Below are 13,504 nucleotides of genomic sequence, written 5' to 3'. Positions count from 1 at the left end.
ACAATGCTGAACTTGTCTCAGGTTCCTAGTATGAGGGGCGAACAGAGATGGGCCATTCTTTCGACTTTCCCTAAACCAATGCCAGTTCGCCATAATGCTATAGTTTTTCCAAAATTCTTTACTACTAATAAAACATTAGATTTGCCATATCTACCCTATGATCCCACCCGAGCACCATTAGGGGAAAATCGCTCTTTATTAGAACAGGGTTCTTTATGTTTTCAAATTAATGGACCAGGAAAATATATCAACCTCACAGCTCGAGCTTTGGGGAAGTTTAATGAGCACCGAGGAGGTTGGGTAAGCACAACCCAAGATACTTCCAATGCAGATATAACCTTTACAAATCCGACCTTTTGGCAGGAGGCAATTTGGGTTAATGGTACATTTCTACCACCTAACTTTTCAGACAAAGAACGTCCCCACCAACCAAAAATAGCCCCTCATTGTAGCTTGGAAGATGAAGGGCTGATATTGCCTTGGTCTGATTGTCAATCCTCCATCACTCGTTGGGCAGATCAGAGTAAAACCTTTTCCTTTTCTCCCAACATGATAGATGATCCAGAGAAGGAATTTGTTATGAAAAAGGGACTTTTCATACAGGACTTTAGAATGCATCCCTTTCACAAGTGGGTGCTTTGTGGAGTCAATGGCAGTTGTACAGAACTCAATCCTTTGATCTTTATCCAGGGAGGAGCAGTTGGAAAAGCTTCTTTTAATGGCATCTCAAGATTTGCTCAGTATTGGGGAATACATGCTGCCTCCCAGGATTCTTATGGATATACTAATACCAGTGTAGAGATCACTGGGTTCAATAAAACTTTGGTAAACCAGATTAATTATCCATCTACCCCAGTCTGTGTTTACCCCCCTTTCTTGTTTATTCTTTCAAATGATTCATTTGAAGTCTGTTCCAATGATTCTTGTTGGATTTCTCAATGTTGGGACATAACAAAGAACACCCGTGCCATGGTAGCACGGATCCCACGTTGGATCCCGGTTCCGGTGGAAACACCCTCCACCTTATCCCTGTTTCGACAAAAAAGAGATTTTGGAATTACTGCTGCCGTGATCATAGCAATTTCAGCCAGTGCAGCTGCTGCTACAGCTGCAGGGTATGCTATGGTTAGTACGGTTCAATCAGGCACAAAATTAAATCAGCTTTCAGCAGATCTGGCTGATGCCATCACTGTCCAAACTTCTGCTAGTACCAAGTTAAAGGGAGGGCTGATGATATTGAATCAGCGCCTTGACTTGGCAGAAGAACAGATAGGAGTTCTATACCAGATGGCCCAGTTGGGTTGTGAAAGAAAACTGGAAGCCCTGTGTATTACCAGTGTCCAATATGAAAATTTTACTTATGCAGCTAATCTGTCTAGACAGCTTTCCTTGTATCTTGCAGGAAATTGGTCTGAGGGATTCGATGAGACTCTTGAGGCCCTGAGGGTGGCAGTTTTAAAGATCAACTCAACGCGAGTGGACCTGTCATTGACAGAGGGCCTCTCCTCCTAGATTTCATCTGCATTTTCTTATTTTAAGGAATGGGTGGGGGTGGGTTTATTTGGCGTTGCCACCTGCTGTGGACTTGTGTTCATGCTCTGGTTGGTTTGCAAGCTCAGAACCCAACAAACACGTGACAAGGTTGTGATAGCTCAAGCACTTGCTGCCATTGAGCAAGGCGCCTCCCCCGAAATCTGGCTATCTATGCTCAAAAATTAGTTGACATTGGTGGCTGGCCTCTTTTGTAGAGTTCGCCCTAGGTCATTTAGTAGTTACTGTCACATAGCACTGCGGTATCCAGGGACGGGCAACTTTCCTCATGCACAGATCATCCTAAGACACGGGGCCCAGTGGCGATAGGGTTACCCTATGACAGGAAAAGGCTGTGACATTGGAGGAACGACCTAAGACAGGAGCCACAGCGGATGGGCATAATTACACAGACCTAGTCCAGCCTCAATTTAATAAAATAAAAAGGGGGAGATGTGGAAAGCCGTGCAGCGTGCAGCGTGCAGCGAGCAATTGCTGTGGAGAGCCGTGCGCGTGCTGCGAGCAATCACCATTATAAGATGGCGCTGGCCTCCGCTGTGACAAACTAGTAAACAAGCCTTGTGCGCAAGTGCGAGAGTGAACTCACTCCTAGTCACTGCCCATTCTCGGGGTGTAATAGTGGTGTGATGAGCGAGCAACGAATCAAGAGCTGTCACGCCACATCAGGTGCTGAAACGTCATGACTGAGTGCTATATAAGGGACTCCATTTTCTGGGGTCGAGATCTTCCTGAGAAGTAAGCAATAAAGCTTTGCTGCAGAAGATTCCGGTTGTCCTGAGTGTGTTCTTGCCGGCGGGGACAAAAGCTCGGGATAGAAGACAGTAGAGCTGGGAGTAATGTGATCTTTGAAAGCCCAGTTTGAGAGAGGGTTCAGAAAGCAACAATATTAAAAGCTGGGCTGCAGTTATTTTTGTGATATTTTGACAAACACTGTTGCTTCTTTCTGCATCTGTAGAAAATATGCCTCAGACTATATTTTTTTAAGTTTTTAAATATTTTGTATCTTTTTCCTGTTTAAGCATTTTTGTCTTAGTAGCCTTTTGTTTGCATATTATGGTTTTCAATAGTATGCTTCTCTGTGTGTTTGCATGCATGTGTGTTTGTGTGTATGTGTGTGTGTGTGTGTGTATGTATGTGTGTTTGCATGTTTGTGTGCGTGCATGCTCTTATTCAATAAGTAAATGTGGTCATGTGCTTGGCAGTCAGAGATTTACTTTGGGACTTAGTCATCCCTGTACAGAGGCCCTAAGGTTGCCTAATCATTGTTCTATTGCTGTGAGAATCGACGAAAACTCTGACATTGTAAGTAATCCCCAAATTAAATGGTTTCTTTCATAATTGTTGCCTTAATTATGGAGTCTCTTCACATCACTAACAAAATGTTGTCTGCTTCTTTCATTGACTGAATATAATATTCTTCCCTAAAGAAGATTTCATTCACAATTTTTGCTAAAACCATATGTATTTCAATTATTTATTTATTTATTTATTTATTTATTTATTTATTTATTCATTCATTTATTTATTCATTTATTTATTTAGGATTCTCTAACTATTCCCCCAACTGTCCTGGAACTTTCTCTGTAGAACAAGCTGTCTTTGAACTCAGTGATTCACTTGACTTGGACTCCTGAGTGCTGCCATCAGAGGCATGCACAACCACCACAGGAAAGGAAAGAGGCCTCCTTATTCAAGCCATCACAGAAGCTATTGTGTGGAACTGTGAAATTGACACTTGGGTTTTGTTGGATGCATCAAAATGTTGAAGCTTCCAGAGTTATGGGAATCTGCCAAGGATAGATGTAATTTTAGACTGGGGAAAGTATTGAAATCAGTAAAGCTAGAAAGGTATAAAATTCTCAGCTCCTTGACATAAAGCATAGAGCTATAGCAATTTGAGTGTGTGCTGCTGGATTTTGTTTTCTCAATGCTTTGGTCAGTATTTTCTCATGATGCTCCTTTTCACTCCTCTTTGGAATGGTAATTAGTATCCTGTGGCATTGTATAATAGAAATGTGTAACTTTTCAGTTTAATTTTAATTTGATTATAAAATCTTGGTTTGTGTATCAGAAATGACTTTGGACTTTGATTTTTTTTTAAACTATGTTGAAAATATATACGGCTATGAAGACATGTGAAGTTGGAGTAATTTCTTCAGCATTATGATATGGCTACCACACACATAACAAAGCCATGAAGTGGAGTGTGATGGTCTGAAAGAGAAAGAGAACACTCCCCGTGGGATCATATGTTTGATTTGTACTTCCAGTTGGTGAAGTGGTTTGGGAAAGATGAGACCATATGTACTGGAAGTAGCGTTGACAGTGAGGGGTTAGCTTTGAGATGAAATAGCCACATCATTCCCTGTTAGGTCTCTCTACCTCTTCCTGTGGGTCAGGATATAAGCTCGCTCCCTCTGTTCCAGTGCAGTCCCTCCTCTTTGTTGCCATGATTCCCACTATGATGTTTATGGAGTTTAACCCTGTGGTGCTTTATTGTCTCCAAGATTTTTGGTCATTGTTTATTAGTATAGTAATAGAAAAGTAACTAAGAAGGGGGCTGGCATGAAATTTTCATATGCCTTATTAACTGATTATCATAACCATAGGCAGCAAGTTAGAGGGTTACAGTCGGAAAATATTAAGATAGGACCATCATGTATAACAAATATTTTCATGGGAGAAAGCCATAACTAATGGAGAAGAAAACACATTTCTTCCTCTCACACCTTTTCAGGGAAAATAGGTTCTCCATACCGTCTTATTTTCTTTTCTCTTTATTGCTCTATTAAAATCTAGGTCGTTTTGCTTTCATTGGTCATCATCTATTTTGTAAATTATTTTTCATTATTTCTGTTTTTCATTTCCTGCTATATAATTGTGAGCAAACTAGAAAAATAAAAAGCAGTCTTCAAACAATTTAATGTCATAGTTCTTTCTCAAAATACTGGAAAGTAATTCATTTTCCAAATTGGCATGACCTGTTGCTTTTACCATTCAAGAAAATGGATTTTAAGTAAAAACGTCTGAATTTGTATCCACTGCCTCTTTTCCGGATATTCAAAATTTAACAAAACATCAGAATTAAATTCTAAATAAGCATATTTTTCTAAGTCACCCAGGTAGGGGACCACTTTTTACGGGATTGCATATATAGAACGTCTAATGAATGAATATTTGCTTGTGGTTATGACAGTGTATTATCAAGCTAAGGAATGAATATGGTGTAGGTAGTTTGCTTAAGTTCCTCTAAACTTTCAAAATCAAATGAGTCTGTTACTGATAGGACACCTGAGGGTAATGCAGAAAGATTTGAATCATCACTCGTGTCTGATATGGGGAGAGTTACATACTCCATCATCTCAGTCAGCAAACATCTTGCCCATGCCTGCACGTCCCCCAAACTAGATATTTTCCTAGGTACTCAAGGATTTTCCGAGGGAAGAGTTACTGTTTGAGGGAAATGGATGGCATTTCAGCCTTGGCATCCTTTTTTGTTTTAAAACATTAGTCTCATCATTTTAAACAAAGACAGGATAGTAAATGAAACAAGTGACTGGAAAAAGAATGAATATTGTCTGGGTATCACTTCTTGCTTAAGGAATCAACCAGGAAATCCAACAGTTTGGCTTATCTGCTCACATTTTACAAGGCAGGCCATTGGGAAACAACTCAGAATCTGCCTAGATTATCTGGTTGGAAATGAAAATTTACCTCTTCCTGGTATGTAGCATTGAGGTGTTCTTTTATCTCAGGTTGCTTCTCAAAGTGACATATCAAAGCTGTACTTTTCTAGTAATTTGAAACCATTTTGAATGTGATCTGTAATGCTATGCACTAATAGTCTCAGTTATTTAGGACTTGACTAGTAAAAATATTTTTACTAGTTACACATTACCTCTAATCTTGTTATGTAGGCAGGGAATATTGAGAGCAGCTAGGAGGGGAAATGTATATTGCACAGAGGTGGCTGAAATTGGTGTAACTGCAGAGCTTTTGCTGGCAGTTAACTAAACCTCAAGTGTTATACTGACAATAATCCTATCTTTGCTGAATATTGTGGATCATTGGAGCATCTTTCCACAAGCCTGTGGGACCAAAACTTTCCTTGGATTCCTAATGCCCAAGGCTACATCATGAAGTCAGTTTACCTCATCATCATAGCTTTTCCTTGGTATCTGTTCCTTTGGTATGGCTCTGGATCAAGACACAATTTCTGTGCCATTTTGGTATAAAACCCTGGGTTTCTTTCTTTTTATTTTATTAACATTCAAAGCAATCTAAAGAGGATATTAACTAAGCTAGATTGTTGTAATGATATAACAAAAGAGAAAATTTAAGATCTTGTCCTTTAATCTGAAAAAAAAAAATTCCGTATGTGTAACTTTGACAATATATTTAAAAGTGATGTTCTTGGACATAAAATGCAAGCTGAAATGCTATGAAGGATCTTTAAACAAACAAACAAACAAAAAAAAACAAATAGAACACACCCCAAAACTATTGTCTTCAAGGGATCATATGAATTTGCAGTGGATATTACTGGATTAGAAACAGATATTTAAATAAGAACTGATAGCATGGAAAAGTGTCATAGTCTCAGATGAGTAGTTGAACTGCTTTGCTGGTTCGTTCAGAAAGGACTAGGTTACACAGGGAAAAGGTCAGTTTTTAAATAAGTAAATAAAAAACCACAAAGACTTGAATAAACAAATAAATGCATCCAATTCAAAGTGACTACAAGAAATGACTTTGAACATCAGTATAAGTTCCTCAAAGATTTCTTATCAAGTTCCAGTGTGATATTTTTCACTTGGGTCGATTTCAGAAGAGTTGCTATTTCATCCCCAAGAAACAGAGGCTGGAAAAAATGTAGAGTTGAGACTATAAGGAAATTCAAACAAGTTTAGGCAAATATATATAGACATTAAGAACAATTACAGATTATTCATTGTCTATCCATTGTTGAGTAAATGGACATTATGAACAGAATTATTCGATTCATGAGACAAACTACTGATATAATGCACCCATGATGTATGTAGTGTTCCAGAAAATTAGTGAAATTAAAAAGAATATTATTTTAATATAATTTAATATGTGTAAGTCCATCTTAAAATGCTTAATTTTAAATATATGGGATATGTGGGTAAGTGGTACTTATGAGATCAGATGACCACAATTTGAATAAGAGAGTTTTAGTTCTCTTGAGCTGGCTTTAATATTATATGCTTGCAGCTGGATACAGGTACTGGGAACCAGATTTGGTCTTCTGTAAGAGTAGTATGAGCCTTTAACATTTAAGTCACCTCACCAATTTGTCTGTATCATAACAAATTAAAAAACATATATTAACTCATGTTTGCTGATATCATTATTCTAAAGGTTTTAATGATGAATAGGATAAGAAAGATAGATGGCATAGATAGATATGTAGATAAGTAGATAGATGATAATAGATAGATACAAGCATTTTATAAATATATATATATAATACACAAACTATATATATATACATATATATTTTCTATTATTTTTAGTAATTATAAAGTATAAAAATATTCTTTTATATTTATATAATACACCATAGTCTCTTGTGTTTTACTTTATGTGGCCTTTATGGTATTCTTTTTTATTATTTAACATTCCTTAAAAATGCTAACAAAAAATGGAAATATGTGTTATCTATGTAGAGAATAAACTTAGATAAACACTAAATGGCTGAATTAGTATCCATTTAAATATGGGAGAAGTATGATTATTCTGGAAATTCTCTAAGCATGTTAGAGAATTGATCTTAAATAAGAATGTGGAAAAGTTGATTTGCATATCATCATATCTTTGAAGGAAAAGTTATTGGTGCCAACTGCAGTGATCTGATTAAGTAGATAATAAGGATAGAATGTTGAAATGAGTCCATTCCTAAGTTACTCACTAGGAAGGAAGACCTCTCAGCAACTGACTGACTTACGGAACAATAATCACTGAAGCTACTTTAATTTTCAAACTCTTAATATTAAAATCAAACTATTTCCTCAATTTTCACATAAATAAGTAAAAAATATTGTGTGGTATGAGGGAAATTTTAGATAATTTTTTTTTTTTTTTGGTTTTGAGTTTTTAAAGTAACATGTTTAAAATAAATCATTCCTTCTTGCATACGTATTTCAGATTTGGTAATTTAACAAGTTTTGCTCTATATAGTTTACAGCATCCATGTACACCAGTTTCCATTTAAAGCAAACATTGATGAAACACCTCTCTAGCTTTGTGGCAATGTTTCTCTGCTTTGATTTTGCTCCCTGAATACCCCATGGATACTTTTAATGTAAGGAACAACTAGAATTTGATCCTATGTTCACAGAAGAACATTTCTTTTGGAAAGAGTAGACACCAGTTGTGGGAACCCATTAGATGTACCCCACACATGTGATAAGAGATTACTATAATCAAAGAACGTATAGATACAAGAGTGTCCCAGGTAGAAGATGGATGGGTGTAAGAAAAAATAACCTATTTAAGTTTATTTGATGGCATGTTTAACATAAAAATATAGGAGAATAGTATAAAGAGTTTTCTCTCTGCTATGTTCATGATGAGTTCTCTACGGTGGATACTCTCCTTCATTAATTTTTAACTACAACATTTCTACAGTTTATTTTTATCATATTTTCCTTTCCTCCAATTCTTCTGTCTCCTCACCTTCCTGATTACTCATTTCATTTTATTTTACTCTAAATAAATAAATAAATAAATAAATAAATAGCATTTAATGCTCAAAATAACATAAAGACCCCCATAGAAAGGCAACAAAGAGTGTGAGAAGATATCTAGATCAGAAACTCAGAAGATCTTGTTATGTTTAGGAAACTTGCAGTGCAACCAGAGGCATTTGTTCAATACCCATTTAAATTGGATTACCAAAATTCAGACATTTGAATGCAACATGTAAATGCATATGAGTATATAAAATGCTTTTCAGTTGCCAGTGAGAAGAGAATAATCCAAAATTGTTTTATATACCTACATGTACCTTCTGGTTGCCTTAAATATACACTTAAGTGTATAGTAAAATTAAAGATACTAGTAAGGAGTAGGGTCCTGCTTGGTGTGTATAGTGCTTTGTATGAGAAGATCCCCATATGGTCATATATTTTAATGTTTAGTTACCAGAGAGAACAGCTTCAGGAGAACTGGGTGGCTTAGTTTTGTTAGAGTTACTGTCATTGTTAGTGGGCTTTGAGGTTTCCAAACCTCACACCAGGCCCAGCATTTCTTTCTTTGCTGCCTATTAACTGGCAATTAGGACTCAGAGCTCTAACTGACTGCTTCCTTGACTGTTTCCATATTACTCATTGACTAAAACTGTAACACTGTAAGCAAGACCCACATTTAATGCTGTCTTTAATAAGAGTTGCTTTGGTCATGGAGCCTCTACACAGCAATAGAAAAGTGATGAAGGTAGTGTATATGGCCACTTCATGTACAAGAATGATGAGTTGAGTTCAAATTCTTAATGCCATTTAAGAAAGTTTCAGGTAGAATCACAGGGTTGTTTTGATTTGCATTTCCTTGATAATTAAGGATGTTGAACATTTTTAGAGGTGCTTCTCACCCATTCCGTATTCCTCAGTTGAGAATTCTTATTTAGTTCTGTACCCCATTTTTAATAAGGTTATTTGATTTTCTGGAGTCCATATTCTTGAGTTCTTTATATATATTGGATGTTAGTCCACTATCTGACTTAGGATTGGTAAAGATCCTTTCCCAATCTGTTGGTGGCCTTTTGGTTTTATTAGAAGTGTCTTCTGCCTTACAGAAGCCTTGCAATTTCATGAGGTCCCATTAGTCAATTCTCGATCATATAGCACAAGCCATTGATATTCTGTTCAGGATCTTTTTCCCTTGTGCTCATATCAGGCTTTCCCCACTTTCTCCTCTATTAAGTTTAAGTGACTCTGGTTTTATGTGGAGTTCCTTTATCCACTTAGACTTGAGCCTAGTACAAGGAGACAAGAATGTATCAATTTGCATTCTTCTACATGATAACCGACAATTGTGCCAGCACCATTTCATTCCAACTCACACCAGTCAGAATGGCTAAGATAAAAAATTGAGGTGACAGCAGATACTGGTGAGTATGTGGAGAAAGATGGACACTCCTCTGTTGTTGGTGGGATTGCAAGCTGGGACAACCACTCTGGAAATCAGTCTTGTGGTTCCTCAGAAAATTAGACATAGTACTACTGGAAGATCGAGCAATACCTCTCCTGGGCATATACCCAGAAGATGTTCCAACTGGTAATAAGGACACATGCTCCACTATGTTCATAGCAGCCTTGTTTATAATAGCCATAAGCTGGAAAAAAACCAGATGTCCCTCAACATGGAAATGAATACAGAAAATGTGGTACATTTACTCAATGGAGTACTACTCAGCTATTAAAAAAAATAAATTTATGAAATTCTTAGGCAAATGGATGTATCTGAAGGATATCATCCTGAGTGAGGTTACCAAATCACAAAAGAACACACATGATATGCACTCATCTATAAGCAGCTATTAGCTCAGAAACTTACAATAGCCAAGATACAATTTGCGAAACATATGAAACTCAAGAAGAAGGAAGACAAAAGTGTAGATACATTGCTAATTCTTAGAGTGGGAAACAAAATACCCATTGATGGAGTTACAGAGATAAAGTTCGGAGCTGAGATAGAAGGAAAGACCATCCAGAGACTGCCCCACCCGGAGATCCATCCCATATACAACCACCAAACTCAGACACTATTGCATATGCCAGAAAGATTTTGCTGACACGACCCTTACATAGCTCTCTCTTGTGAGGCCATGTCAATGCCTGGGCAAATACGGAAGTAAATACTCACAGTCATTTATTGGATGGAATGCAGGGCCCCTAAAGAATAAGCTAGAGAAAGTACCCAATGAGCTAAAGGGGTCTGCAACCCTATAGAAGGAATAACAATATGAACTAAACAATATCCCCAGAGCTGTGTCTCTAGTTGTATATGTAGCGGAGGATGGCCTAGTCGGCCATCAGTGGGAGGAGAGACCCTTTGTATTGCGAAGATCATATGCCCCAGTACAGGGGAATGCCAGGGGCAGGAAGTGGGAGTGGGTGGGTTGGGGAGCAGGGTATAGGCGGCTTTGGGGATAGCATTTGAAATGTAAATGAAGAAAATATCTAATAGGAAAATGCCTTAAAAAAAGAAAGAAAATTTCAGGTATCATTACATGTATAGGCCCAATACTGGAGATCAGAGACACTGAGAACCCAGTTGGGATGTAGGTAAACTGAAAAGATGAAAGGTCTGCTTTCTGCTTTAGTAAGATACATTGTCTTAAGCAATGGCACAAGGAGCAATAGTAGGAGACAGCAGTTCTGTCCTCTGGGTTCAACAGTTGAGCACTCAAGAGCACTCATCTACAGTCCTAAGTATAGAAACCACACATGTACACAGTACACACACACACACACTCACAAACATACACACTCACTCACACACACACGAGAGAGAGAGAGAGAGAGAGAGAGAGAGAGAGAGAGAGAGAGAGAGAGAGAGATAGACACACACAGATGCAGAAAAAATAAAAATAATATTAACATGGCCAACATACTAGTTGTTGTTAAAACAATGAAGAAATAAAGAATGGGTTAAAATGTGAAACAAATACAGAATAAAATGTCCTTTAATTTTAAAAATATGTACTGTTATTTGATATTAATTCCCTCTTTTTATTTTTTAAGTTATTTATGTCTGAAATAACAATGCTTCAAATATAATTTTATTGTAATATATGCATATAAGCATTCTAATTTTCTCTTGGCTAAAAACAACTTTAAGTTAAATAAACAAGAGGCTGCAAGTCCAGAGAATATTTCTAGCATTCCTATACTTATTACATATGAGAATATTTAATTACTGTAAAATGTAAAACCAAGATCAGAAAAGGTCACTATATATATTCTGTAGTTTTGAATATTGTTAGAGATTTTTCATCATACTGTATCACAGAATGTTTTAAACTTTCTCTCATTCTTTGGAGAAAGACACACCTACTGCCTAATTCAAAGTTAAGGAAACTCTATGTAGCAGCAAAAATCTTCATGGTTGCAAAAAAAAAAAATTGTATGGGATGATTTTTCTGCTGCACCATATTTTATGATCACTGCTTTTGAATAAGACATTTCTATTGCTAAAGTTCTTTCAATGTTCACAAGTTATTCTTATTTTTGGTCATCACATTACAAAACTGTTCTTCAGTAAAATGTAGAAGAGTAAATACAAAATACTCTTGTGGGTTAATGTTGTCATTCCAAAAACACTTAACTAGTGTTTGAGAATACACTGTGTGTAAATAAGTGATTCCAGGAATTTATTATAATTTTCAGGAAAAGACTGCTAAAAGACAATCAAGTCCTTAATATTAAACAATGATGACATCTAATGTACTTTATAATACCTGTAATATCATCATAATACATGTTGCATATTATATAGCATACATGTGTATGGAGAAAAGAGAAAGGAGAATGATGTAATTATATTGTAATTATGAGGAATAAAAGAATAATGAAATCCGAAGAATCACTTACAAGTTATCAGAAAGTCTTTGATGTAGGGTTTTTTCTTTTTTTTAAGTTTGCAGCAAATGTAATTTGATATGGGTTTCACAAAGATCAGAACATCAGGATCGAAATGCTTCTGCATTGCTAGGCAGGATACAGGTTGATTTTTTTTTTAAAGGGACTAAAACCTATCTTGATTAAAATCAGCTCATTGGATTTTTGAAGGTATATATGACTATTAAAACCTGGGTGATCCAGCTTTGCCCACTCAATAGCTGTATAACTGGATGATCAGAGAGTGTAAATAAGGGAAAATATGTATCTTTGGTTCCTTACTGCTTATATTTTTGTGAAACTCAAGGTAAGAGAAAAAACTGATAGAATATTAAATAAAAATTTCAAAGTCTCGGTGTAAAAAAATAGAATATAATAAAGTTCAATTGCAGACTTTTTAATTTTATAATTAATGATGTGGTATTGAAAATCATAACTGCCCCTAAAGAATCTGATAGTGGTAAATTGACAACAAACTGGTAAAAATGTAAAACGGCCGCAATCCTTCCCCCAACTCCTCCCTAAGAGTCACCAATATTCAATAATCAATGTTTGGCTGAGGGTCTCTGCATTCATCAGAGTCAGCTGCTGGACTGAGCTTCTCAGAGGATAGCCATGCTAGACTCCTGTCTGCAAACATAACAGAGTATCATTAATTGTGTCAGGGATTGGTGCTTGGTCATGGGATAGGTCTCAAGTTGAGCAGGATTTTGGTTTGCCATCGCCTCAGTCTCTGCTCCATCCTCAATCCCTGAATTTCTTGAAGACAGAATACATTTTGAGTTGAAAGTTTCACAAGTAGCTTTGTGTCCTTGTTTCTCCTCTGGGGCTCCTGCTATGTTATAGGATGTGGTCTTTTCAGGTTCCATATTTCCAATGCTGTGATTCACAGTTACAGTCATTCTTGAGTCTTTGGCATGTTCTTGGGATGCTGTGAAGGACATAGGAACTCCACAGGAAGATGAAGAGTATCAACTAACCTGCATCATTGGGCTCTCAGAAACTGAACCACCAACAAGAAAACATACATGGTACAAGGACTGTACCTACACTTCCCCCACCATAACAAGCACACATACATATGCAGCAGATGTGTAGCTTGATCTTCATGTGGGTCTTGAACAACTGCAGCACGGGCTATCCTAAAAGCAGTGTGCCTGTGAGAAGTGTTCTTCTAGCTGGGCTATCTTATCTTGCCTTAGTAGGAATGGCTGTGCCTTATCCTACAGAGTCTTGGTGTACCTGTGTGTCTGTATACACAATGGGGTCCAGCACACTCTCAGAGGAGAAGGGGAGAGGAATGGGAG

This window comes from Mus caroli, unplaced genomic scaffold, assembly GCF_978045245.1.
Source record: "Mus caroli unplaced genomic scaffold, Mus_caroli_1 scaffold_12, whole genome shotgun sequence".
NCBI classification, from domain to species: Eukaryota; Metazoa; Chordata; class Mammalia; order Rodentia; family Muridae; genus Mus; species Mus caroli.
The sequence above is the reverse complement of the archived record's forward strand: the minus strand, read 5'-3'. Positions refer to the sequence as shown.